At 46.1% G+C, this 27691-nt stretch overlaps 1 protein-coding gene and 1 non-coding gene across 5 annotated transcripts in view; both read right to left on the bottom strand.

The window, feature by feature from the left end:
- The window catches only part of LOC126481027 (titin), an 804028-nt gene that overhangs the window by 464275 nt on the left and 312062 nt on the right, over positions 1-27691 (bottom strand). The window lies entirely within an intron of this gene.
- Positions 11263-11346, bottom strand: Trnas-gga (transfer RNA serine (anticodon GGA)). The gene is given in 2 exon segments: positions 11263-11297; positions 11307-11346. It is a non-coding gene; the product is annotated as a tRNA-Ser (tRNA).

Here is a 27691-nt window from a genome sequence, read left to right as displayed (position 1 = left end):
TCAGCCGTGTTACCGTGCGGACGGGCTCGGCGCGCCGGGCAGTGCTCCGCAGGTGTTGTTGTTTACCCGCTAGCGCGCGGTCGCGTCGTTGTCTTGCCGTATAGTACCTGTACCGACCCGACATGGCGTTCTCACATCGAAAAGCTACAATCAAACTAACGTTCAACGCATCGTACACGAGACCGAAGGCCCATGAAATTGAACGGTTTCTACGAGACATCATGCACATAGAACCACAAGAACTGATAGGAATTCATCTGTCTATTGTAACCAGCACAGCGTACCTCAAACTGATTGACGAAGCGGCCTGCGACAGATTACTCCAACGATCTGCAAACGGCTTTCGCTTCTGTCACGCAGACGGTAACGTGAGCGTGGTAGGAGTTGACCATGCTGGTCTGGGGGTGCGTACCGTGCGCATCTTTGAACTACCGTTCGAAGTCCCTGCCAACCTAGTCGTTGATGCGCTGCGGCCATACGGCACAGTTCTGAGCCACACAGAGGAGAAATGGAACACATTCGAAACGTACCCTGTCCTTAACGGGGTACGACAAGTGCGCATAGAACTTAAGAAGCACGTTCCATCGTATGTTTTCGTTGGTGGCTGCCGCGCAATTGTTATATATGATGGACAACCGAGGACCTGCTCGGGCTGCGGCCAGGAGGGCCATGTTAGAACTGAGTGTCTGCAGCGCCGCCTCGTTCAGGTGCCCCGCAATGAACTTCCCCAACGATCCACTATGACCTCTCTCCCGCTAACATATGTGGAGGCGGCACGACATGATGTGATGGATGATCAAAACCTGCTACCTCCTCAAGCCGCTGCCAGCTCCGTTGGAGAGTCAGCGCCGTCGACGACGCCGCAGCCCAACGGTGCAGAGGTTCCTACAGCCTCCGCCCACCGCAGCGTCGTGGGCACCCAGCCACCGTCACTGTCGGGATCAGACACAGGGGTTCCTAGCGACCGAGACTGTGTCGAGCCCCGCCCTCCAGTGGATGTCGAATCTCGGACCCGAAAGCAAAAATCACCCAAGCGACACAAGAAGAGGCGATTGTCAGCTGACGAACAGGACAGGAATGTGAAGCCGGCGGAAGACATCGACTTCGTTGACTCGCCCACAATTGCAACGGACTCCAGTGGCATCATTCACCAGAAGGTGCCTGAAGACAAGGAACACTCTCCTAAATCTGGTGGCCCAGAAAACGAGGCGCACTGCGTCGACTCCCAAAATGTGGGCTCCTGTGAAAGCGTCCAGCCCCCAATGACATCAAAATCGTCTCTTGGTGATTGGGCAGACGATATGGAGGCAGATGATGCACAGCAAACATCGATATCTCCACCAGAGCCCATGGCTGACAATGAGCCCGGAGGGCTCTGCCACTCAGGGACTCCTACGGCACAGTAATGCACAGCATGCAGGTGGATGGCTGTGTGGTGTGTGGTGTGTGAAATCACTGTGGGATTGCACCGGCACACTGCCTCCGCCTCTTGATATGTCTCAGTCATACCGTGTGGGAACAGTCAACGTAAATGGTGTCCACTCCACTGTCAAGACCCGCATGTTACACGACATGATCAGAGCGGCAGACTTGGACATTGCCCTTCTTCAGGAGGTCCGTCCCGAGCTGTGTTTAGACCTATATGGCTACACCACGTACAGCCTACCCGTAGGTGATGGCGCAGGAGGAACGGCCATCCTTCTCCGAGATGGCATAGACGCGACGGACGCGACGTACTTGCCGAACGGGCGAGGCATCGCACTCACACTCTGCGCAGTCCGCCTCATTAACGTCTACGCTCCCTCCGGTAATTCGCACCGTGGTGACAGGCATGTCTTCTATTCGGAGGAATTGGCCCCACTTTTGCAAGGAAATATGGACCATTACATAGTGGGCGGCGATTTTAACAGTGTTCTGCGGCCCGAGGACCAGATACCGCATTACGTCCCATGCCCCGCTCTACAAGCATTGATACGTGACCTCGCGCTCCACGACACATGGCTCTTGCATCATGGGACCCAGAGTGGATATACGCACTTTACCAGCCAGTCTGCCAGTCGTCTGGACCGGATATACGTCTCGCGTGCCCTCCGCACAGCAACCCGTGATGCAGAACTCTGGCCGACGGCCTTCACGGACCATCTCGCGTACATCTGCACTGTCACCTTGCCCCGACAACTCACAAGACGCAGCAGGGGCCCGTGGACGCTGAACGTCTCCCTCCTTCGCGAGGAAGCGTGTCGGCGAGCAGTCACTGACACGTGGCGTCGATGTATCAGGCGCCTGCCTATGTATGCTTCCACGTTGCTGTGGTGGCTGGGATGTGTCAAACCTGCCCTCCGAAAGACCTTCATGGCCTACGGGCGTGACAGATCGAACTGGCAAAGGGCAACATCGGAATTTTACTATACAGCGTTACGTGAGCTGGCGACGCAACCGCCGTCTCCCGAACGTCAGATGTCCGTACAACGCATCAAAGCTCGTCTACTTCGCATCAGGACAGAGCAGCTAGACGGTGTCCGCATCCGTGCGCGAGTGCAAGACTGTATCCCCAACGAAACAGCGTCAGTGTATCACATTGTGCGCGAGAGGCGCCACCGCAAACGTCAGCTCATTACGGCGGTAAACACGGAGGACGGCGGGCGCGCAGTGACACAAGCGGACATCGCGCACACGTTCGCCAGACACTATGGGACCTTGTACATGGAAGATCCGCGGAATGTACGTGATTATGACGGGCTGTTACACGATTTTCACGCCCCTCGGGACGTGGCACCCGATGATAGTCTGCTGTTGCCCATTACACCCGACGAGCTGACATCGGCCTTGGCACGTGGAGCACCGAACAAGTCGCCTGGACCGGACGGTTTACCCCTGGAATTCTACCGCACTTTTTACCACCTTATGGGTGACAAGTGGCTCCAAATGTTTCAAGACCTGATCCGCCCTGGTTTCACTGTCCCCACAGAATTCACAGAAGGCATCTTGATCCCAGTTCCGAAACCGAATGGTGGTTGTAGGTGGCAGGATTTTCGCCCACTCACACTCCTCAACAACGACTACAAGATCTTCGCCCGTATCCTCCGCGCGCGTCTCCACACCGCTATCGGGAAAGCCATCCACACCGATCAGACATGTTTAGGTGGTGTCAGCAACATTCATACGGCGTTAGGAGCATACCGCGACGTAATTGCTTTGACGGCGGCCTGCAAAATACGAGGCGCCCTTGTCGCCGTAGATTTTGACCACGCATTCGACCGCGTCGATCACGGCTTCTTACGCGCAGTTTTGCATCGCATGGGCCTCTCTCCGGAGTCTGCACAGGTGGTCCTTCGACTGGTCCACGGAGCGCGCTCCCGCATGATGGTCAACGGTTATCAGTCTGGTCACATTGTTGTTGGACGGTCAGTGCGACAAGGATGCCCCCTGTCGGGCATATTATTTGCTGCAGCACTTGAACCAGCTTTACATGGTCTACGGCAGCGATTAACTGGTATCTCCTTGCGGGACGTGACCTTTTGTTGTGGTGCATTCGCCGATGACGTGGTGTTCCTGGCCAGATCAGAGGATGAAATGCATATGGCGCTACAGTGGCTACGCCAGTACGGGGCGGTCGCTGGGAGCGTCATCAACGTGAAGAAGACAAAATACATGGATGTCGGAGGGGGGATTTCCCACACAACGGCGGTGCCCTTTGACAAGGTGCCCGTACTCAAGTGTCTAGGAGTGCAATTCTATAGCAATGTCCGCCGCACGGCGGCGGCTACGTACCGCCGGCTCCTACACCAGACACGTGCTCTGCTGCAGGACAACAAACTGCGTTGCTTGGATATGCTCCTCAGAACACGTTATGTCAACACCTATCTTGTCTCAAAACTGAACTATTTTGCGCATATCCTTCCCTTGACAGCTACGATGGCCGACAGATTTCAAGCAGCATATGGACATTTCGTAAGCACCGGTCTGGTTTTTAAAGTCCGATACGCCACCCTGACACTGCCGCAGCGGGCGGGCGGTATCGGTTTAATTCACGTATATAACCGTGCGCGATCGCTTTATCTCAACACTATGCGTCGCACGTGGACCTCTGCCCACGCCACTCTGACGGGCACCCTGATAGCGGAAGTGGCACCACACTCTCTGCATCCCCCGGTTTCTGTAGGACACATTTCACCGGCACTCACCCACATCAGAGACTTCTTTATTGACTTCAGCTACTTACGTTCAGAACTTCCGACGACACGGAAGCCCAGCACAAAAGACTATTATCGCCTCTATCAGCAGCGGCAACCTGTAAATACGGTCACCCACAGACACCCTGAAGTTGCCTGGAACACGGTGTGGCGAGCGTTACACACGCCTTTTCTACCTACGACGGTGCGTTCATTGTGGTACGTAGTTGTGAATGGGAAGTTCGCTACTCGTCAGAGGTTACATTCCATACATCTGACGGACGACCCCTTGTGTCCGACATGCTCAGTCGCTGACTCGGATGCACACCGTCTGACGTGTGCCGCGACCAGCGAGTGCTGGCTACTGACGCAGCGCATGCTGGCATTACTCTTGCGGCGATTGCCGGAGTCTATCTCCCCTGATGACGTATTGCGCCCCGACGTCGTATACTTTCCATCAACCAGAACGAACGCCGTTAACTGGCTAAAAGGCATGGCCGTTTACTACATATTTTGCGATGCTCCCAAAGGCACACTCGACTTTTGGTCCCTATTGATGACGACACATGCAGCTTTCAGCCGCCACCCGAAGTACAGAACTCGTTTCGCAAATTATTTAGGTTCATTATTTGCGGATCCTCCTGCTCACTGGGGCGTTCCGGGTATGAGACGCTGAAAATGAAGACGAATCCTGGAGCATATTGATCCTATCCGGACGGAATAGGGGGGAACCCCTCCCAACAGACGAGAAGACGACTCGGACGCTCGGCTACGGCAGTTGTAGGATCTTTCTTTGTAATGAAACAAAATAAATCTATAATACAAAAAAAATGTTGTAAAAATTAAATAAATAAATAAATAAAAAGAACAACATCGACAAACCCACTCCATCTTCTTCCTGATCCTTCGATTCTCGAATTCGAACACGTTGCTTGGGCGTGGCGGCGGGATGGCCAGGCTTCGGGTGTCGACCCCTGCCCTACCCGTCGTCCTGCTCCTGCAGCGGTTCATTAGAAAAAAAAAAAAAAAAAAAAAAGATGGATAGGGCGTCTGCCATGTAAGCAGGAGATCCCGGGTTCGAGTCCCGGTCGGGACACACATTTTCAACATGTTCCCAATGATGGACATCAACGCCTGTTTGCAGCTAGGGTCTCGATTTAATTATCATTTCACTCTAGAGAAGCTGCACGGTCATCAATGGTGTCTGTTCTTTCGGGAACAGATACTACCACCATACATTAGTTTGATAACTGGATGCTTATACATCATATTAGGTTGTAATTGTCGGAGTTTATATTTTTTACGTTACTTTTATATGTTTCTCTTGATTTTTGTTCTTAAGATTTTATTATTATTATTATTATTATTATTATTGTATTCAGTTGAAAAATATCACAAATTTCTTAATACACTGTCACTGTCTTGCTTGAAAGAAGTGTTTATACGTCCTGTTACAGGCAAATAGAAAGTGGTTCGCATAAGCTAATGGTCTCAATAAATTTTAAAAATGTGATATTGTTCTCGCCGCTTTAAGCGTCACGATAAAGTATCAAGGCGTCACTCTTCTGGTGAAAGTGCAAGTAAAACTGTCAACACGTTGAAACATTGCAATGCGCAAGAATAATGCAATGTGAGATTCGTTGTTGGAATAAAGGCGTGTGAATGTGCTGTGTATATTCAGGTCTGTAATGTCAGGGGATATGCCCACCGTATTTAAAATCACTCTCTTCCAGCTGAGGCTGCAAAGAATGATTTGCTCTCGTCGGAAGCTACGTAAGTAGTTACAATGCAAAGGTTCAAGTGACGTATATATCATCTGCCACCATACTTACTTCTATAACTCTATACTAAGACGATTAGCGAAGTACCGGGTGATCAAAAAGTCAGTATAAATTTGAAAACTGAATAAATCACGGAATAATGTAGATAGAGAGGTACAAATTGACACACGTGTTTGGGTTGACATAGGGTTTTATTAGAACCAAAAAAATACAAACGTTCAAAAAATGTCCGACAGATGGCGCTTCATCTGATCAGAATAGCAATAATTAGCATAACAAAGTAAGACAAAGCAAAGATGATGTTCTTTACAGGAAATGCTCAATATGTCCACCACCATTCCTCAACAATAGCTGTAGTCGAGGAATAATGTTGTGAACAGCACTGTAAAGCATGTCCGGAGTTATGGTGAGGCATTGGCGTCGGATGTTGTCTTACAGCATCCCTAGAGATGTCGGTCGATCACGATACACTTGCGATTTCAGGTAACCCCAAAGCCAATAATCGCACGGACTGAGGTCTGGGGACCTGGGAGGCCAAGCATGACGAAAGTGGCGGCTGAGTACACGATCATCACCAAACGACGCGCGCAAGAGATCTTTCACGCATCTAGCAATATGGAGTGTTTTTTTTTTGTTCTAATAAAACCCCATGTCATTCCAAGCATGTGTGTCAATTTTTACCTCTCTATCTACATTATTCCGCGATTTATTCAATTTCCAAATTTATACTGACTTTTTGATCACCCGTTATATTTGGCAGCCATGTTCTTATTTCCTTCGTCCCGGCAACTGCTTAACACTGTACTGCCAAGTCTCTCTCTCTCTCTCTCTCTCTCTCTCTCTCTCTCTCTCTCTCTCTTCAAATCTTGCGCACTTACGCACATTACGGGAGCCCAAGCCGTTATTTTAAGCACAGTTACTGTCTCAATCGTTAGCAGAAATTCGTCAGAGAATCGTAGGTTAAGTTCTGTACAGCATTATTAAAAATAATGTTCGGTCAACCCAGGAAATTTACATATGATTCAGTAGAAATAACTGAGCGTGTTTTGTGTCAGTTAATGTGTACACTGCTGGCCTTCTCGATTCTTCCAGCATTTGAGTGGCCTTATCTTAACACATGTCAAGCAAGATGAGATAAGGTAGCCGACTCAGACAATTCCTCTGCTTATCTTCAGAACAACTGTTACACAATGTCTCTCTCTCTGCTGTTTCTCTCTCTCTCTCTCTCTCTCTCTCTCTCTCTCTCTCTCTCTCTCACACACACACACACACACACACACACACACACGTACATACACACACATACGTTTCTGAACAGCCACCTAATTCGGTCTGGGAACGGCTGCGCACGGAATGCAAATCGGCGTCGTCGCAGCCGCCTTAATGTTCCCTGGCGATAAGCACTGCGTCCCGTTGCTACGGATGGCTGGCGGAGGGACGGATTTTCTCAGGCCGAGGGTATACTGCGATCTGCTGCCGCATGACCTCAAAACAGAAAAAACAGCGTGCTTGCTACAGACACGTCCTATTTTCGCCCTCGTGCGAGGCAGAGATGAGCGGAAAGCAGTTGCTCACTCCCGGGGAAAGTTTCAATCATTAACATACCGCGAGAGAATTCTGTATGCGGTTCCGCTACAGCAGTATGGAAATCAAGTTAGCTTTCTGTGGAAACAAGCGCGCAGGGGAATCCAATAAAATGGCTGTGTTGACAAAGGACTCAACACACAAAGGACATTTGCTTAACCCCAATTTCATCGCACACGACCGCTCCCCTGAATTCAATCAAACTGTATGCAACGGCTACGAAAAGAAGGGGAAGAAACACGAGGGCTCGCTCAGAGTGCGATGCCACAAACTATTAGCCGACGTCATAATTAGGTTAATCCGAAATTAAGAAGCCTTTCTAGCTAGCAATGGTCTCGCTATGTGAAGTAATTAGTGTTGGCTACAATGCGATTCGTAATTTTGTGCGTAGTAAGGGCGGACGCGACAGATACCAAACAGCCACTACCCACTATACAGGGTGTTAGAAAAAGGTACGGCCAAACATTCAGGAAACATTCCTCACACACAAAGAAAGAAAATATGTTATGTTGACATGTGTCCGGAAACGCTTTCCTTTCATGTTAGAAAATGGTTCAAATGGCTCTGAGCACTATGGGACTTAACAGCTGTGGTCATCGGTCCCCTAGAACTTAGAACTACTTAAACCTAACTAACCTAAGGACATCACACACATCCACGCCCGAGGCAGGATTCGAACCTGCGACCGTAGCAGTCGCGCGGTTCCGGACTGCGCGCCTAGAACCGCGAGACCACCGCAGCCGGCTTTCATGTTAGAGCTCATTTGATACTTCTCTTCAAATCACATTAATCATGGAGTGGAAACACACAGCAACAGAACGTACCAGCGTGACTTCAAACACTCTGTTACAGGAAATGTTCAAAGTTGTGTAGACAAGAGCTTTCAAATGCCCCCATAAATGAAAGTCAAGAGGGTTGAGGTCAGGAGAGCGTGGAGGCCATGGAATTGGTCCGCCTCTACCAATCCATCGGTCACCGAATCTGTCGTTGAGAAACGTACGAACACTTCGACTGAAATGTGCAGGAACTGCATCGTGCATGAACCACATGTTGTGTCGTACTTGTAAAGGCACATGTTCTAGCAGCACAGGTAGAGTATCCCGTATGAAATCATGATAACGTGCTCCATTGAGCGAAGGTGGACGAAACTAAAATGAGCTCTAACACGGAAATTAAGCGTTTCCGGACACATGTCCATATAACATCTTTTCTTTGTTTGTGGGTGAGGAATGTTTCCTGAAAGTTTGGCCGTACCTTTTTGTAACACCCTGTATAGGTAGTGCACATAATTTTTGCTGGTCCTGCAGTTAATTCAGAAGCTAGTAATTTTCACCAAGGTGGCTTTTTCCTTTGTAAGCGAGCACTTTGTGCTGTATTTGAACGTTCCATCATGCATTAGAAAACCACAGAGGGGCCAGACAAGCAGTTCCGGCCGTTAGGAGTCTGTGTGTGGCGGCGCAACGTAACTAGTCGGCCTGCCGAAGACTGCGCAGGTGAGCACGGTTAGGTGGGCGATGCTCTGAGCGGTCGGCTACACACATGAGGAGCTCCGTCTCACTGGGACCCACATTCTGCCGTCAAGACGCGTCTCCGTGGCTGATACCGCCAGTCTTCACACCACGTGTTCCCACCAGTCAGGCGCCATGTCGAGACAGTTTACCTGAAAGCTACACGCACCAGAAGGTCGCCGGGTAGTCGGAGAAACAATTAATGGACGATCTTGTTCGTCGCTAGTTGCAATAATCAGATCGTCCTGAATTACGATGGCAACGCGTAATCACCATCGCATCCCGTCTGTCACGTTCAATTGCTATTTGCCGTCACTGGACAACATCACTTGAGCTCGGCCCCAATTACGTGGTTTATTTCTTCATTTTGTGCGTGTCCTCTGATTACTTACGTGTGTGGTTTTTCTTGACTGACAGAGCGTTCTCTCGCGGTCCAGTAATAACCATCTCGTATCGAGGCACTTCTACCATCCAATTCACTGACTTTTTACTTTGTTCAATCTTTTGAGCTCATTAGTAACGTATTAGTGACTCTTTTATCAGAACATAAATATTTGTAGCTGATTATTTTGTAGCTGACTAGTCTGTAAGTTGAATAGTCTGTAGTTGACTATTTCCCGCTGTTATTCAATGAGTACACTGAGCAAGCAGTTAAAGGAAACCAACGAAAAATTCAGAGGAAGGAAGTTCAGGGAAGACTGATTTAGCACACAGTTGTGAAAATGCTCAGGCTACGAAAGTTACTCGAATACAACAAACCGCGGAGCAATCTCGTGCACGCCGTAACTTGGATGCAGTACGTCAGATGGCCTTAAGAGCTACAGAGATGTTGGAACAGTCGCAAGACCGTCTCATTATAGGCGCCGAGCGTCACGCGTCTCTTGCAGCTACCGAGGCGCTTGGAGACGCACCATCATGGCGTCATTTAGAGGCTGTACGATAGACAGAGAGTCGCACCTTTACAAGTGAAACGTGGGAGGCTGCATTTGATTATGATATATTAACTGACTATGTTAATCACAAATTAGTTATTATAGAAGGATCTACATCTACGTAGATACCCTGTACCACTACTTGTCATTTCCCCTCCTGTTGCACTCGCAAACAGAGCGAGGGAAAAACGACTGTCTGTACGGCCTCCGTATGAGCGCTAAATTCTCGTGTCTTATCTTCATGGTCCTTATGCGCGATGTATGTTGGAGGGATCCGAATCGTTCAGTGGTCAGCTTCGAATGCCGGTTCTCTAAATTTTCTTAATAGTGTTTCCTGAAAAGAACGCCGCCTTTCTTCCAGGGATTCCAAATGGATGGATCAAAAATGTGGGCACTATATCGCATTAAAATGGAAGGGAAAAACGGTTGATATCTGTTGCTCTAGTGGCAAAATGTCACATCAAGTACTAGATGTCAGAGAAAGCCCTAAAAGCTCTACTTCTGCACGAATGTAATGAATCGAGGCATTTTTTAAATATAATTAGAAAATGAAATGCACACTTTCAGATTCTAAATACAGCAGAAAAATAATAGAAACACATTCATTACGTCCCTAGATATCGGCATTGGATAAATTCTCTATACATACGTCTCTGCAGCACAATATACACAGACAAAGTTGCTTAATCACTATCTCTCATCATAAAAAAAGTACTGACATGCGAACGAAGCAGCGGTAACAGCTAGTTACTTATAAAGCAAGCGTATGCCACCGATTCGACAAACAAGTTTGTGGAAAGACCGAGAATGAATACTCTGCCAACATTATTAAAGCAAGCCGCTATAAATCAGCCATACGACAACTGAGCTTTTTGTGGAGAACCACTAAAAATGGTGGCCTCGCGGGAAACTGGTTTTTTATGATAAATTTTGGAAACAGACGTGTCGGATTTTCCTTCACTGCCAAGTTTGGCAGCATTACGCGCATAATGTCGATACATGGGTCTTAAATGGTGCAAAAAGGTGGTGGTACTGCTCCTATATGCGAATATCCTGGCCTGTTATTTAAGCGAAACAGGCAGACATCATAAAAGCATAGATCAAGCTATGAAACCTGTAACATGTTCTCTGTGGTTTAGGTTACCATCCCACTGCAGTGGCGAGACAGTGCACTTAATTAGCACAAATTCAAATGGCTCTGAGCACTATGGGACTTAACTTCTGAGGTCATCAGTCCCCTAGAACTACTTAAACCTAACCAACCTAAGAACATCACACACATCCATGCCCGAGGCAGGATTCGAACCTGCGACCGCAGCGGTCGCGCGGTTCCAGACTGTAGCGCCTAGAACCGCTCGGCCACTCAGGCCGGCCATTTAGCACAGAGGTAAGGGAAATTGCAGGTGGTGATCTATTCTAAGAAAGAATGGTCGACTAAGGTTTGATGTTCTGCTTACGTCGAGGAATTGTCGCCACACTGGTCTGACATGATTTACGGAAATAACCGAAAACAAAGACCAGTACTATCGAACGGGAATCGGAACGCAGCTACCACAGATCATAAGTCGATTATACAATCACTTCGCTCGCTTCTGATAGCGAAACATCTTCGATCTTCAAAACAACTAATTTATTGGATTTCAATGGCCCAACAATGTTCGAGTCATAGTGCTTACGTTTACATGGAAGTGTGTTGTGTCTTATATTACGTCCCTCTCATATTTATCGTGGCGTTACCGTCGTGGAACATACGTTGGGGCTATGATGGAAACCCGATTAATGATAATTTCATACTGACACATCAAAAAGTTTATATTTGCACGTTTTTAATTTTTGTATGTATTTCCTTCACCTGAGTACGTACGTTTCAACGTAGCCAAATTAGCCACCATCCAAATGGATGTGCTGCGGTGTACCGACAATTTAAAAATAAAGTGTCATTCTCTAAGAAGCCCTTACAGCCAAGTTAGGTTATTGACGCCGAAGTTGTTGCTGATTTTATTGTGTAAACAATATCACTAATAGCAATAAACAGTACTAAACAAAATATAGATATACGGAAGGTGTACTTAAAGAATGAAAGATGAAGAGACCGTAGACCTAAGTGGCGCCTCTTGCCATCGACTCCTGGGCACGTTCCTGGAACTCTTCCACAAATAAATCGACATTAATAGGTGACAAAGGCTCCCCATCGCAACCTCCCTCTGTCTGACCATAGAACTTGTGATCGAATAGTATGTAAGTGCAAGTTAACATTTGTGGAAATAGGACTTACACAGGTAGCATTTCCAACAGAATTGGTCATATCCTGCGAGAACACGGGGTGAAGTGCGTTTCTCGACCAGCGTCTGGGGTCTACAGAGGACGATCTTGACTCGTGTAAGGCTGGAATCTGTGGTATTCCATGCAGTTGTGGCATGCCTTACGTTGGTCAGACGATCAGGCCCGTGCAGATCCGGCGTCCAGAGCATAAGCGTCACACATGCTCACAACAGCCGAGCAAATGTATCTACTAGTGGAAAACAGTGTCATGGTACCAGTCATCCTACGGGATACAACTTCGTGCGTGCACTTCCACCTATTGGGGTGGTGTTATTAAGGGAGCAGTTGACATTTAATTAGCAACTGACCTAATAAATAGAGACGAAGGTTTTTCCTTAAATTCTGCTTGTAATCCTGGTATCTGCTCGGTCAAACAACAGAGGAAAAGAGTTCACAATACTTGCCCAACCGTGGTAATTGATATTCGCCTCCGATAACTCCTGACGTGGGTCACCATTAGTTGTGTTGTTCCCGGAATTTCGTGTTGTCTTCCTGCAAGTACCGTATTATAGCTGCTGGTCGGAGTAGCTCCGACTTCCGACGGTTTAAATTTGCTTGCAGAGTGCACTCTTATCGCATTCGTACCTCGAAAACGATGGGATGATCTCATTGGCGATTGTCAAAGACGTCATCCAACTGCATTCGTATAATTATTTGAACGTATTGTAATTTCTATTCACTATAACTGTTGACTTTCCGATCTAATACCGAAAGCATAGACAGCAGAAACTTTACCTGGACATTATCGATGGACGATCCTAATCCACCGCCAAAATGTGTCTCATACAATGTATTAAAAATACTGTTTACAGATTGTATTGATGTCTCAGCTAGCTATTTATCGGCTTTGTACTTCCACATTTTAGCTTTAAACTACCATTTTAAATACATATTTTAGTGTTTCAGTAAATTCCGTAGAGTTCTGATGCATTTTGCATAACTAAACGTGTTCTCCCTTATTTTTTTCCAGACGAAACAACGAATTAGGATAGAATTTCACAGCTATCATCAAGTAACGTCATAACCTTGAGTTTTGTGACCACGAATGAAAAATTACGTTTTCCTTCCAAATTGTAAATTCCTCCGATACACATTACTATCCAAATCAATGTGTGACAACTTTTGATCGATATGGAACATTTATAACTTAGATCACTGGTCATATTAAAATGACCTGTATAAAACGAGAAGAACAAAAGTTGAATGTACGGAACAAGCCCTAAAGTGGGAGAAAGAAGGAAGGGTAAAATACACTGAGATAATAACAGCATATTCCCAAAACGAAAATAAGGAACAGAAAGAGAAAAAATACAAGAGAAGATATTCAGTCCGACGTTGGTATCTGCAGTAATAAGAGACTATAAAGCGACACAACTCAAAAAACTTTGTGAAATCCGGCGAGAGGAGCTGCAAAAACAGCCGCTCCTGATTATAAGTCTTGCCGCTAAGTTCTGCGCTCGTTCATTTCGTAATAAAACGTTGCGGATCTTAGTGCTTGCTTTGGCAGCGAGACTACATTCGCTCAGGCCAAAAAAAAAAAACACACACAAAGAAGACGTAAAAAGTATACTTGGGAGAGAGTTTAGCTTATGAACGCGCTAGCAGGTTATACTCTGGCTTCGCAAGCTTGAACGAGATGCTGTAATGTGGAAACAAATGAGCCGTCTTGGAGCTGATCCACGGCTTACTATCAACAACAAGTGCACTAACGAAAAAAAAATCGCAACACCAAAAATAGTTAACGTAGAGTAATGGTACATTAATAATCGGAAAAAAATCTCAACACTAAAAATAATTAACGTAGAGTCATGGTACATTAATAATCGGTGTAACCGGAAGAATGTTGAATGCAAGCATGCAAACGCGCATACATTGTATTGTACAGGTGCCGGACATCAGTCTGAGGATGAAGTTCCATGGTTGTTACACTCGGTCGGTCAATACTGGGACGGCTAATGCTGGTTGTGAGTGTCGTCGGATGATATCCCATTTGTGCTCGATTGGAGATTGATCTGGTGATCGAGCAGGCCAAGACGACATGTGGACACTCAGCAGACCATTTTGGATTACAACAGCGGTATGTGGGCGACCGTTATCCTGTTGGAATACAACCCCTGGAATGCTCTTCATGAATGGCAGCGCAACAGGTCGGATCACCAGACTGACGTACAAATTTCCAGTCAAGGTGCGTGGGATAACGACGCGAGCACTCCTGTTCTCACACAAAATCGCTCCCCAATCCTTAACTCCAGGTGTAGGTCCGGTGTGTCTGGCACGCGGACAGGTTGGGTGCAGATCCTCAACTGGCCTCGCCGGCCGTTGTGGTCGAGCGGTTCTAGGCGCTTCAGTCTGGAACCACGCGACCGCTACGGTCGCAGGTTCGAATCCTGCCTCGGGCATGGATGTGTGGGATGACCTTAGGTTAGTTAGGTTTAAGAAGTTCTTAGATCTACGGGACTGTTGACCTCAGATGTTAAGTCCCATAGTGCTCAGAGCCATTTGAACCAATCAACTGGCCTCCTCCTAACCAAAACATGGCCATCACTGGCTCCGAGGTAGAACCTGCTTTCATCAGAAAACACAACACACTTCCATCCTGTCCTTCAAGGTGCACTCGTTTGGCTAGCTCTGAGGACTATGGAACTGAGTTCATCAGTCCCCTAGAACTTAGAACTACTTAAACCTGACTAACCTAACGACATCACACACATCCATGCCCGAGGCAGGATTCGAACCTGCGACCGTAGCGGTCGCGCGGTTCCGAACTGAAGCGCCTAGAACCGCTCGACCACAACGGCCAGCGCACTCGTTTGACACCACTGAAATAGCATATGGAGGTTCAAATGGTTCAAATGGCTCTGAGCACTATGGGACTTAACTTCTATGGTCATCAGCCCCTAGAACTTAGAACTACTTAAACCTAACTAACCTAAGGACATCACACACATCCATGCCCGAGGCAGGATTCGAACCTGCGACCGTAGCGATCGCGCAGTTCCAGACTGTAGCGCCTAGAACTGCTCGGTCACCTCGGCGGGCGCATATGGAGGTGGTTTGTGACCTGTGGAATGCACAACACAGGGTGTCTGGCTCGGAGCTGTTCTTAAAGTAACGATTTTTAGCAGGTCGTTGTGTCATTGTGGTGCCAACTGCTACAGATGCAGTACTATGCGCCATTAAAATTGCTACACCACGAAGATGACGTGCTAAGGACGCGAAATTTAACCGACAGGAAGAAGATGCTGTGATATGCAAATGATTAGCTTTTCAGAGCATTCACACAAGGTTGGTGCCGGTGGCGACTCTACAACGTGCTGACATGAGGAAAGTTTCCAACCGATTTCTCATACACAAACAGCAGTTCACCGGCGTTGCCTGATGAAACGTTGTTGTGATGCCTCGTGTAATGCGTACCATCACGTTTCCGACTTTGATAAAGGTCGGTTTGTAGCCTATCGCGATTGCGATTTATCGTATCGCTATGTTGCTGCTCGCGTTGGTCGAGGTACAGTGACTGTTGGCAGAATATGGTGGGTTGAAGAGGGTAATACGGAACGCCGTGCTGGATCCCAACGTCCTCGTATCTCTAGCAGTCGAGATGACAGGCATCTTATCCACATGGCTGTGACGGATCGTACAGGCACGTCTCGATCCCTGAGTCAACAGATGGGGACGTTTGCAAGACAACAACCATATGCACGAACAGTGCGACGACGTATGCAGCAGCATGGACTATCAGCTCGGAGACCGTGGCTGCGGTTACCCTTGACGCTGCATCACGGACAGGAGCGCCTGCGATGGTGTACTCAACGACGAACCTGGGTGCACGAATGTCAAAACGTCAGTTTTTCGGATGAATCCAGGTTGTGTTTACAGCATCATGATGGTCGCATCCGAGTTTGGCGACATCGCAGTGAACGCACATAAGAAGCGTGTATTCGTCATCGCCATACTGGCGTATCACCCGGCTTGATGGTATGGGGTGCCATTGGTTACACGTCTCGGTCACCTCTTGTTCGCACTGACGGCACTTTGAACAGTGGACGTTACATTTCACATGTGTTACGACCCGTGCCTCTACCCTTCATTCGATGCCTGCGAAACCCTACATTTGAGCAGGTTAATGCACGACCGCATGTTGCAGGTCCTGTACGGGCCTTTCTGGATACGGAAAATGTTCGACTGCTGCCCTGGGCAGCACATTCTCCAGATCTCTCACCAATTGAAAACGTCTGGCCAATGGCGGCCGAGCAACTGGCTCGTCGCAATACGCCAGTCACTACTCTTGATGAACTATGGTACCGTGTTGAAGCTGCATGGGCAGCTGTACCTGTACACGCCATCCGAGCTCTGTTTTAGTCAATGCCCAGGCGTATTAAGGCCGTTATTACGACCAGAGGTCTATGCACCCAAATTGCGTGAAAATATAATCACATGTCAGTTTTAGTATAATATATTTGTCCAATGAATACCCATTTATCAACCGCATTTCTTCTTGGTGTACCAATTTTAATGGCCATTAGTGTATTTCGAATGAATATATTTATTAAACTTTAAGATATACGAATATGAAACTTTACACACATATTTACGAACCTCTCAAGTTCAGATCACAGATGTTCAATATGTGTTCCATCAGCGACACGAACAATATCACATCGATACTCAAATTCCTCCCATACTCGGGCATGCATGTCCTTCAAAATGGCTCGGAGCACTATGGGACTTGACTTCTGAGGTCATCAGTCCCCTAGAACTTAGATCTACTTAATCCTAACTAACCTGATGACTTCACACACATCCATGCCCGAGGCAGGATTCGATCCTGCGACCGTAGCGGTCGCGCGGTTCCAGACTGTAGCGGCAAGAACCGCACGGCCACCCCGGCCGGCAAGCATGTCCTTCGTCACTGATGTTATGGAAATACGGATCTGTTTCTTCAACTCTTCCACGTTCCGTGGGAGTGGTGGTACATAAACGTTGTCTTTAACGAAGCCCTACAGGAAGAAGTCAGAGGGTGTCAGATCCGTTGTCCGTGGAGCCCAGCTGAGACATGCTACCTCGCCAGCTCCTTGACGACCAACCCAACGGTTCGGTAGAGTTTCATCCAGACATTCACGCACTTGGCGACTCCAGTAACGGGGTGGTCCGCCTTGCTGAAAAATGAAGTTGTCTTCGTGTAGCTCGGAAACAACCAGTTTTTTAACATAGCGAGATACTGCTGACCGTTAACCGTGTTTCCATCAAAGAGGAATGGGCCGTAGACAGATGATCTGGATATCGCACAAAACACGTTGACTTCGGGCGAATCTCGTACTTGTTCAGTGGCTGCATGTGCGTTCTGTAGGCCCCAATTTCTAACATTGTGTTTGTTAACCTGGCCACTAAAATGGAAAGTCGCTTCATCACTGAACACAAAGCGTTGTGCGAAAGTGTTATCATTGTTAATAGCATCAAGAATCTCGTTACGAAATGCCACACTTCTGCGTTTATCATCAGGACGCAGAGCTTGTAACAGCTGTAACCTGTACGGCTTCATAACCTACCGACGTCTCAAAACGCGCCAAACTGTTGTTGCAGGCAGTTGCAACTCCCGACTGGCACGGCGAGTTGATTTTGAAGGGCCGCGTTGGAAAGCAGTCTGAGTTCGTGCAACATTTCTTACAGGAACACGAGGGCGGCCAGGACTCTTTCCTTTACATACACAACCTGTATCTAGAAACTGTCGATACCATCTGCGCCTGTTCCACCCATTCGGAGGATCAATTTGGCGCCACAACCTGAAACGTATTCGCACTGTAATCACGGAATTGCACTTCGCAAACTCGAGAACACAAAATGATTTCTGCTGCGGAGTAGCCATTTTACACAAATGCCAGTTACCAAGCAAAGCAGAAGACAATTGACATATAGCGGCTATTACAATCAAGTCGACTATATATTCGTTCTCCAATAGCCGAACGGAGGCGCAGCAATCGATAGTTTGGACAAAATAATACTTTGAAATACGTATACACTACTGGCCATTAAAATTGCTACACTAAGAAGAAATGCAGAAGATAAACTGTTATTCATGGAACAATTATATTATACTAGAACTGACATGTGATTACATTTTCACGCAATTTGGGTGCATAGATCCTGAGAAATCAGTACCCACAACAACCGCCTCTGGCCGTAATAACGGCCTTGATACGCCTGGGCGTTGAGTCAGAGCTTGGATGGCGTGTACAGGTACAACTGCCCATGCAGCTTCAACACGATACCACAGTTCATCAACAGTAGTGACTGGCGTATTGTGACGAGCAAGTTGCTCGGCCACCATTGACCAGACGTTTCCAATTGGTGAGAGATCTGGAGAATGTGCTGGCCAGGGCAGCAGTCGAACATTTTCTGTATCCAGAGAGGTCCGTACAGCACCTGCAACGTGCGGTCGTGCATTATCCTGCTGAAATGTAGGGTTTCGCAGGGATCGATTGAATGGTAGAGCCACGCGTCGTAACACAACTGAAACGTAACGTCCACTGTCCAAAGTGCCGTCAGTGCGAACAAGAGATGACCGAGACGTGTAACCAATGGCACCCCATACCATCACGCCGGGTGATACGCCAGTATGGCGATGACGAATACACGCTTCCAATGTGCGCTCATCCGCGATATCGCCAAACACGGATGCGACCGTCATGACGCTGTAAACAGAACCTGGATTCATCCGAAAAAATTACGTTTTGCCATTCGTGCACCCAGGTTCGTCGTTGAGTACACCATCGCAGGCGCTCCTGTCTGTGATGCAGCGTCAAGCGTAACCGCAGCCACGGTCTCCGAGCTGATAGTCCATGCTGCTGCAAACGTCGTCGAACTGTCCGTGCAGATGGTTGTTGTCTTGCAAACGTCCCCATCTGTTGACTCGGGGATCGAGTCGTGGCTGCACGATCCGTTACAGCCAGGCGGATAAGACGCCTGTCATCTCGACTGCTTGTGATACGAGGCCGTTGTTATCCAGCACGGCGTTCCGTATTACCATCCTGAACCCACCGATTCCATATTCTGCTAACAGTCACTGGCTCTCGACCAACGCGAGCAGTAATGTCGCGACACGATAAACAGCAATCGCGATAGGCTACAATCCGACCTTTATCTCCTCCTTACACGAAGCATCACTAAACGTTTCACCAGGCAACGCCGGTCAACTGCTGTTTGTGTATGAGAAATCGGTTGGAAACTTTCCTCATGTCAGTAAGTTGTAGGTGTCGCCACCGGCGCCAACCTTGTGTGAATGCTCTGAAAAGCTAATCATTTGCAAATCACAGCATCTTCTTCCTGTCGGTTAAATTTCGCGTCTGTAGCACATCATCTTCGTGGTGTAGCATTTTTAATGGCCAGTAGTGTATTATTTTTGAAACACCCTGTATTTAGAACATTAACAGTGTGTATTATGTCACTGTCAACGTGCAACGTCTGCTTTCAACCTGTTGGGTTGAGACGAGGATTCACGGGGGGAATTATCCGTTTGAGACTTAAATTGGGGAAGTCTTTTTACGCTTATTCTAGTCTGATACAATAGACACCACCCGAGGATCGTGGCCTCTGTTGATGATGGAGCAAGAGACGGCCTCCCGCAGTTTCCACCAGATCCTTGGAATAGAGGTGTTTGCTACGAAGGTGGGACATTATAGGTTGGGTTTCAGTAATCTCACTAAGACGAGAAGTGCAGGGGAATTCGCAATGAACAATGACTGCTGTGCTACGCGTCTGCTAGGTTTGCTCAATACATACCTTCCTATGACGTCAGTTCTTTTTTCGGTAACATTTAAGTTGGAAATAAAGTGATAATTTGTGGAAGAACCTATTACTTTCCATAGAAATGCGATTATCTGTAGAAGGGCTCCATGATCAATAAAAGTGCCCGCATTTGAGTGAAAAGCAGCCAAAGTGGCTGAAAGATGTGCAGATTTAAATATTTGCGGGAGGTTCTTGGAGCTCTAAACATACAGGAGTCTGACGGTAGAGTTGCAGGATGTAGGTGGTAAGACGTGGGGTTTTGTTTAACACACCAGTCTCAGAAGTGACGCGGCTCCGTCTACAAAAATTACGTTCGTAATCAACGGCTCAAGCGTCGCATATTGTCTCAGGCTGCGACCTAGTCTTCGCATGACCCCACATCTCCGAGGACAAAACAAGTGAGACCTTAACTTTTCCCGTCGAATTGAATGTTCAAATAACTTACGGGTTTGCTGCCGGGTGACGTCGTCGACCACCGCCGATATTTCGACAGGAGCACACCCTGCCATTATCAAGGCACAAATGGAAGGAGGAAGTAATGTATAAGGGAATTTAATACCTCGGTTCACAGAGGAGAAACAAGGAAGACACCACACACAGAACAAGTAACCGCAGAGTCAACACATAACCAAAGAAAACGAACATCAGAAATATCGATAGTGACTATTAATCAACAGGTGAGGTAGCACTAATTTTGTCCCTCTGTTTTTTGATGACAGGCAGAGCTGGATTCCAAGCAGCATTTAAACAAAATGCACCATCTCTACCGGCCGGAGTGGCCGACCGGTTCTAGGCGCTTCAGTCCGGAACCGCGCAACCGCTACGGTCGCAGGTTCGAGTCCTGCCTCGGGCATGGATGTGTGTGACGTCCTTAGGTTAGATAGGTTTAAGTAGTTCTAAGATCTAGGGGATTGATGATCTCAGAAGTCCCATAGTGCTCAGAGCCATTTTTTGAACTACCATCTCTGTTTATAAGGTTCCTTGATATTTTGATTTCAACAGTTTCCTTAATAACACTATCTCAATAGCTGGACGTGCAAGCCAGAATCTCCGTGTTGTTGTATTCCATAGGATGCATTTGTGCCTTGAGAATGGCAGGGTGTGCTCCTGTCGAAATATCGGCGGTGGTCGACAACGTCACTCAGCAACAAACCCGCAAGTTATTTGAAAAAACAAGTCATGCTTCACAGTGACCTGTCCTTCAAATGAGGACGTGGATTTATACGGCCTCCTCAGTGTCATTCGAGAAAAGGAGGGTATGTCTCTGCACCGGGTTCTGTCTTCCACCTTTTATTAGCATAAACACCCACGATCGTCGCACGAAAACTACAAAATGTTCAGTATGGAGTCAACGGCTAGGCGTGCGTTACACCAGCGAGCTAACCATTTCCTTATCCAGTCGTGGATCCGAATTTAGCATTCAGAAGGGTCAGAAATAGAGAGAAGTTTATAGCGTGGCATTTAGAAATTACGACAGGCTACAGAACACGTGCGTTAACTATTAGCGAACAACTGCCGGTGAAGTACACGTGTTTGTGTGTGTGTGTGTTTGGAGGCGGGGGAATTCCGACTGCAGCTGCTGCCATGTAACAAAACGCGAGAAGCTGCGGCTGTCCGCTCCGCAGAGATGAGAAATGGGCTCACAACAGTCAGATGCACCACAAATACCGGCTGGCCGCTGCCCAATGCAGACGCACACACTCGCATAACGCTGGGGCCGCGCCGTGGCGCAGTGCGGGGGCGCTGCACGCACTTGGCACGCACGCCGCGCGCCGCGCGCCGGGCGCCGTCTTGTCGGCCAATGAGGCGCAGCGCCGTAGCGCCAAGCGCGCAGTTCTGCCCGCTACGCCCACGCCAGCCGAGAAATACGCGACGCCTGCTGCAGCAGTGCGGAGATCATGACCCGCCGGTTCTTGGCGCAACTTTTCATGGTACGCGTCTCTGGTTCTCTCGCTAAACCTGTCATGGTTCTTTATTTACGCGACCATTACGGCACTCCAACCCCAGTTCTCGATACCAGTAATAACGAACTACTTTTCTGCGAAGTAACAGACATATTTTTGTGACAATATTCACATTTGGTTTTATTTATTATTTATTTTATGGCCTTCATTGGACCACTGTAGTCAAAAATACAAAGTTCTAAACAAGTTGTTACACATGGATACAATTTGGTTCGACAATAACTTAATATATTTAGGTAATATAATTATTAGAGGCTATTCTTATGTGAAAGGTGTTTTGCTCTGCTGTCTGCCCAATATTTCTTCATTCTTTCAGATATTTTCTTTCTTTCTTCATCTGAGACAACTCTTCCTGTACTCCTTTTATTGATTTTCATTTGTAGTCTGGTTTGCGCGTCTTGCAGTATTCTGGTTTTCTCTGTCTTGTTTTTTAGGTCATCTACTGTAATTTGAAGTTCTTTTATATCTTCCTTAATTTCTGTGATCCATTTAATGTCGCTCTTGCTATTCCACAATTTTTGTATTATTTTTTTACTAATTCTGTTTTCTGGAGTTCTCATCAGATGTCCAAAGAATGAGATGCGTTTCTTCCTGATTGTGCTCATGACTGGTTCTATTTTCTTATATACTGTTTCATTTGATGCTATTCTCCAATGTCCATTTATTTTATACTGTTTATTTATACATTTCCTAATTATTCTTCTTTCTGTTTTTAGTATTCTGTCAATTTCTGCTGTATTAGTTGTTTTGAAGATAGTTTCAGCTGCATACGTTATTTCTGGTTGTGTAACTGTTTTATAGTGTTTTAATTTTGCATCTATAGATAGGCTTTTTTTGTTGTATGTAGTTTTCGTAAAGTAATTTGCGTAGTTCAGTTTTTTATTCTATTTTGCCATGATGGCTTCTCATTTAGATTGTTATTATTTCGCCTAAATATTTAAATGTATCAACAATTTTGATTTCCTGTTCTCCTATTGTAATTTTTTTGCAAGTGGTGGATCAGTTAGCATAATCTCCGTTTTTTCAAATGATATTCTAAGGCCTACTTTCTCAGCTATTTCTTGTAGTGATTTCACTTGTTGCCTGGCTTCTTGAACGGTGTTGGCTAGGAGAGCAAGATCATCAGCGAATCCCAAGCAGTTTACGCTAATATCATCTTTTGCACTTCCAATTCTTATCCTCTTTGGATTGTCCTTGTACCATTCTCTCATTATGTATTTTGGTTTTATTAATGTGTAGGTACGCCGATGTATCGATATATTACAGTGATATGATTCTTGTGTGTATTCATTTCTGTGAGACTGTCATAATCTTTGACTTACTTGTAATCGTTTTGTCGTGAATGCGCACAGAGCAGTCTTTGTTTCACTTTGCAGAAGTTATGTTGTTATTTCGCTCTGCAAAAGAACAGTCAAGTCTTGTGTATGGTTAAAGTGGAAATTAAATATGTAAAGACTGATACAAAATTGTTTTCTTGATGATGTGACAATTAAGAAGAAGTATATGTGAATTTACAAGAAGTTTATTAAAAATGTGGATCGTGAACACCAAGTCAAAAATTATTTCTACCACGCCATTGTTCTGATCTGGGATTGTTTGATCATTAAGAATTTCCTGTAAAACGCATTTGTTAGGTCTTCAAATATTGCTAAAATACAGATCCGGACCTTCTAGCAGCCAAAGTGGAATCACCCTAGAATCAACAAGATGAGCCATAACGACTTCGACGAAATCTACGTGGGAATCCATTCAAGATAAGTTCCAAATTAATGACTTCTTTACAGTGACCCCATTATTTCGATTCTGAAGATACCATCCACAGGCAATAGTTTTGTTGTTGCCCGATAAAGCGAACATATGCTGCGTGAGCAACATTATTAATCTGATTTCTAATCTACTTTGCAAGTGGTGGTATTGTTAGAAACCCTCGTAAGTTTGGCGGTCGTTCTGACGATTTTTGTATTCTGTTCTTTCGTTCGGTTTGCTGTCGGCTTCATTCGGTATCTATTTGTACACGGCATTATTGGACAACTGCACGAAGGCGCAAGGCAATACCGTCCATCTTAAAACACAGGTTGAAGAAAGGCAAACACACAGTAACAGCAACTGTTGATTTGAAGAAAGGGTTTGACAATATTGCTTGAAACAGGATCCGAAACCCTGAAGATAGCAACTGTAATATTTCTGCCTTTGCAGCCATCATATTCAGGTGAAAGAAGCTATCTTAGAGCAGTTGAGAAGGCAGAAGTGTCTAGATGACGTAATGTGATGTAAGGTACCTATGACAGATGGCTCGTTAGGCACGGGTATCGTGAGAAAGACTGCCTAAATTGAGATCCTTCTCGGCGATTGGCTGCTGCATTCAGTAGTTGCGCGCAAAAATGACAATGTTATGTTATTAATATTAGGCAAACTAAACATGGCATTTCAGATTTCAAAAGTATTAATGACCAGCAGAATCATAAACAACTGCTAAACGAAAAGGCATACGAAGCACTTCGGATGTCTTCCGATCGCGCTTAACGAAGGTAGGACGTCAAAGGAGTTGACTTGGAGCAGGAGAGGCACCACAGGCCATTTTAATTTCTACTGTGTACACTCTGACATATACAGTAAATACATAAAACTTTGTAAACATGACCAGGACGGATTCAGGAGTTACACTCATAGCAGTGGAAGTTCAAAAACATAACAAAATAATTTTTTTTTTACATAGGAAATTTCATCATTTTTTTTCTCTTACTATTGCTGCATAATAAGTAAGAGAGATTCTTTGATGAATTTTGCACAACATAAAAACCGTACTTACAGATATATGAAACTCTAGAATCTTCCAAAACTATTAAAAATTGTGGTAAAAATTGAGGTAACTAACTATAAAATTTAAATTTCAGTTTTTTGTAAACATGAAGTTTAAAATGTAACAGCTCATTCACTTTTTGATAAATTAAATAAATTCTAGAGTTTCGTACACCTGTAAGTATGGTTTGTATGCTGTGCAAAATTCATCGAAGAATCTCTCTTACTTATGTACCTGTAACAACAAATGCAGCCAATAGTAAGTGACAAAATGATGAAATTTCACATGTAAAAAACAATTATTTCGTTATGTTTTTGAACTTCCACTGCCATGAGTCTGAATCCTGAATCCTCCATGGTCATGCTGAGAAAGTTTTGCGAATTTATTTGTAAAAGTATAGACAGAGGAAATTAAAATGTCCGTGGTGCCTCTCCTGCTCCAAGTCCGCTCGTTTGACGTCCTACCCCCCTTAACTTGAATGGCGGGGAAATTGGTTCGGCTGTAAGATCAGAGCTGTTTGGGAAGCCTCGGAGAACAGATATATTGTCTGCCGCGGTCGGTGTCAGGTTAAGACTTTATTAGCGAGTATGGTTATTTGGACATATAGCTGAGAACCTATTGGTGAAGACTTATTACAACTTCTGCATTCCACTCAGGGCGGTGGAACCAAACAGGCACCTCGCGTGTACTGCAGTCTTAGTACAAATGACATCAGTTCAAATGGTTCAAATGGCTCTGAGCACTATGGGACTTAACATCTGTGGTCATCAGTCCCCTAGAACTTAGAACTAATTAAACCTAACTAACCTAAGGACATCACACACATCCATGCCCGAGGCAGGATTCGAACCTGCGACTGTAGCAGTCACGCGGTTCCGGACTGAAGCGCCTAGAACCGCACGGCCACCGCGGCCGGCAATGACATCAGTGACACGTCATCTGTGGTAGCACAGAGGAGCTATGAAAGAGAGAAATATTTTTGAGGGATGGGGTTTATCTTATGCACCTATAAATCTCCCTCTCTCTCTCTCCCTCTTTCTCTTTCTTTTTCAACTTGCCGTACAACGATAAAATACAGAGAGGGAAAGGATATTTGCACTGCAACTTGTACAGAAACCAGACTGCAGTTACAAGATTCGAAAGACACGTAAGGGATGCAGTAATTGAGAAGGGAGTGAGTTGATGTTGTGGCCTATCCCCGATATTATCCAGTCTGTACATTGAACACCAAGTAAAGGAACACAGAGAGAAATTTGGAAAGGAATAAAAACTCTGAGCTTTGGCGCTGACACTATAATTCTGTCAGGGACAGCAAAGGAATTGCAAGAGCAGTTGAACGGACTGGATCGTTTCTTGAAAAGAGGTTATAAGATGAACTTTAACAAAAAATGGAATGTAGTAGAATTAAAACAGGTGATGCTGAGTGAATTAGATTCGTAAATAAGACACTAAAAGAAATAGACTACTTGGGCCGGCCGCGGTGGCCGTGCGGTTCTAGCGATGCAGTTCGGAACCACGGGACTGCTACGGTCGCAGGTTCGAATCCTGCCTCGGGCATGGATGTGTGTGATGTCCTTAGGTTAGTTAGGTTTAAGTAGTTCTAAGTTCTAGGGGACTGATGACCACAGATGTTAAGTCCCATAGTGCTCAGAGCCATTTGAACCATTTTTAGACTACTTGGCAGCAAAATAACTCATGATGAGTGAAGCAGAGAGGACACAAAATGCAGAATGCCAATAGCATGAAATGTATTTCTGAAAAACAGGAACTTGCTAATATCTAATGTAAATTTAACTGTTAGGAAGTCTTTTCTGGAGGTATTTGTCTGGAAGGTAGCATTGTAGAGAAGTGGAACGTGGACCATAAACAGTTCAGACATTAACAGAATAGAAGCTTTGGAAATGTACTGATACGCGAGAATGCTGAACATTAGATGGGTAGATTGAATAACTAATGAGGCAGTACCGAATCTAAACAGGGGAAAATAAATTTGTGGCAGAACTTAAGATGAAGAGTCTCGCACGAAGCAGCTTCGGGTGAAGAGTAGCATCAGACCAGCCTGAGGACGAATAGAATAACAAAAACACGAGCTCTAATCATCAGTGAATAGCTTCAGCGGGCCACGGCACACCTGTAGAAACTTGTGGACTGTCTTATTCGCCAAACTGAGGGCATCGTCACGGCTGGGGTAGTTATTAAACGACACTGGCGTAGGGGTGGAAGAGGAGGGGAATTAATTTTTGTCCTGTGCGAATACTCACTAACGAAAACTCTCATAAGAAACGTACCGACAACACAGAAATCTAAATCGCTATAAAGGTCAGATTCCACCCCCGTAACGTCACGAACTGTTTGTTCTCACAATGATATAGGCATTATTGTTAATGGCGAGACCATAACGCCAGAAGGCTGCTCAAGCGCTACCTTGATGTCAACACTGCAGATGTAAAGCTGCGCAAATCTCTGCTGGTCTTAAGCATCAGGGGCTTTCTGAAATACAATATGCTCGAGGAAAAATGAAATCGGTGCCACGAATCCCTAAAGCACAATAGCAGCCGAAGTTCGAATAACAGAGCTTGCACTTGCCTAATATCATACCAATGGCCACGGCTGCGAAAGGCACACTCTAGGGCACCCTCGAGCGACTACGGCATCACACATACAAGCGCGAGAATTAAAAATTAGGCCAGGAACCGTCGCACATGCCCTGAGAGCCTGCAGTGAAAGCAGTCGCGCAGCTGGTCGCGTCAGAGGCAGGCACCGCATATGGCAGATAATTGCCGCCTAATGGCAGCTGCTAATGAGAGTAACAGGAGACGTCCATGCCAAGGCGCGCTGCAGCATGG

This window comes from Schistocerca serialis, chromosome 5, assembly GCF_023864345.2.
Source record: "Schistocerca serialis cubense isolate TAMUIC-IGC-003099 chromosome 5, iqSchSeri2.2, whole genome shotgun sequence".
Classification (NCBI taxonomy): Eukaryota; Metazoa; Arthropoda; class Insecta; order Orthoptera; family Acrididae; genus Schistocerca; species Schistocerca serialis.
Note: the sequence above shows the minus strand (reverse complement) of the source record. Positions and strands in the feature narration are given on the sequence as shown.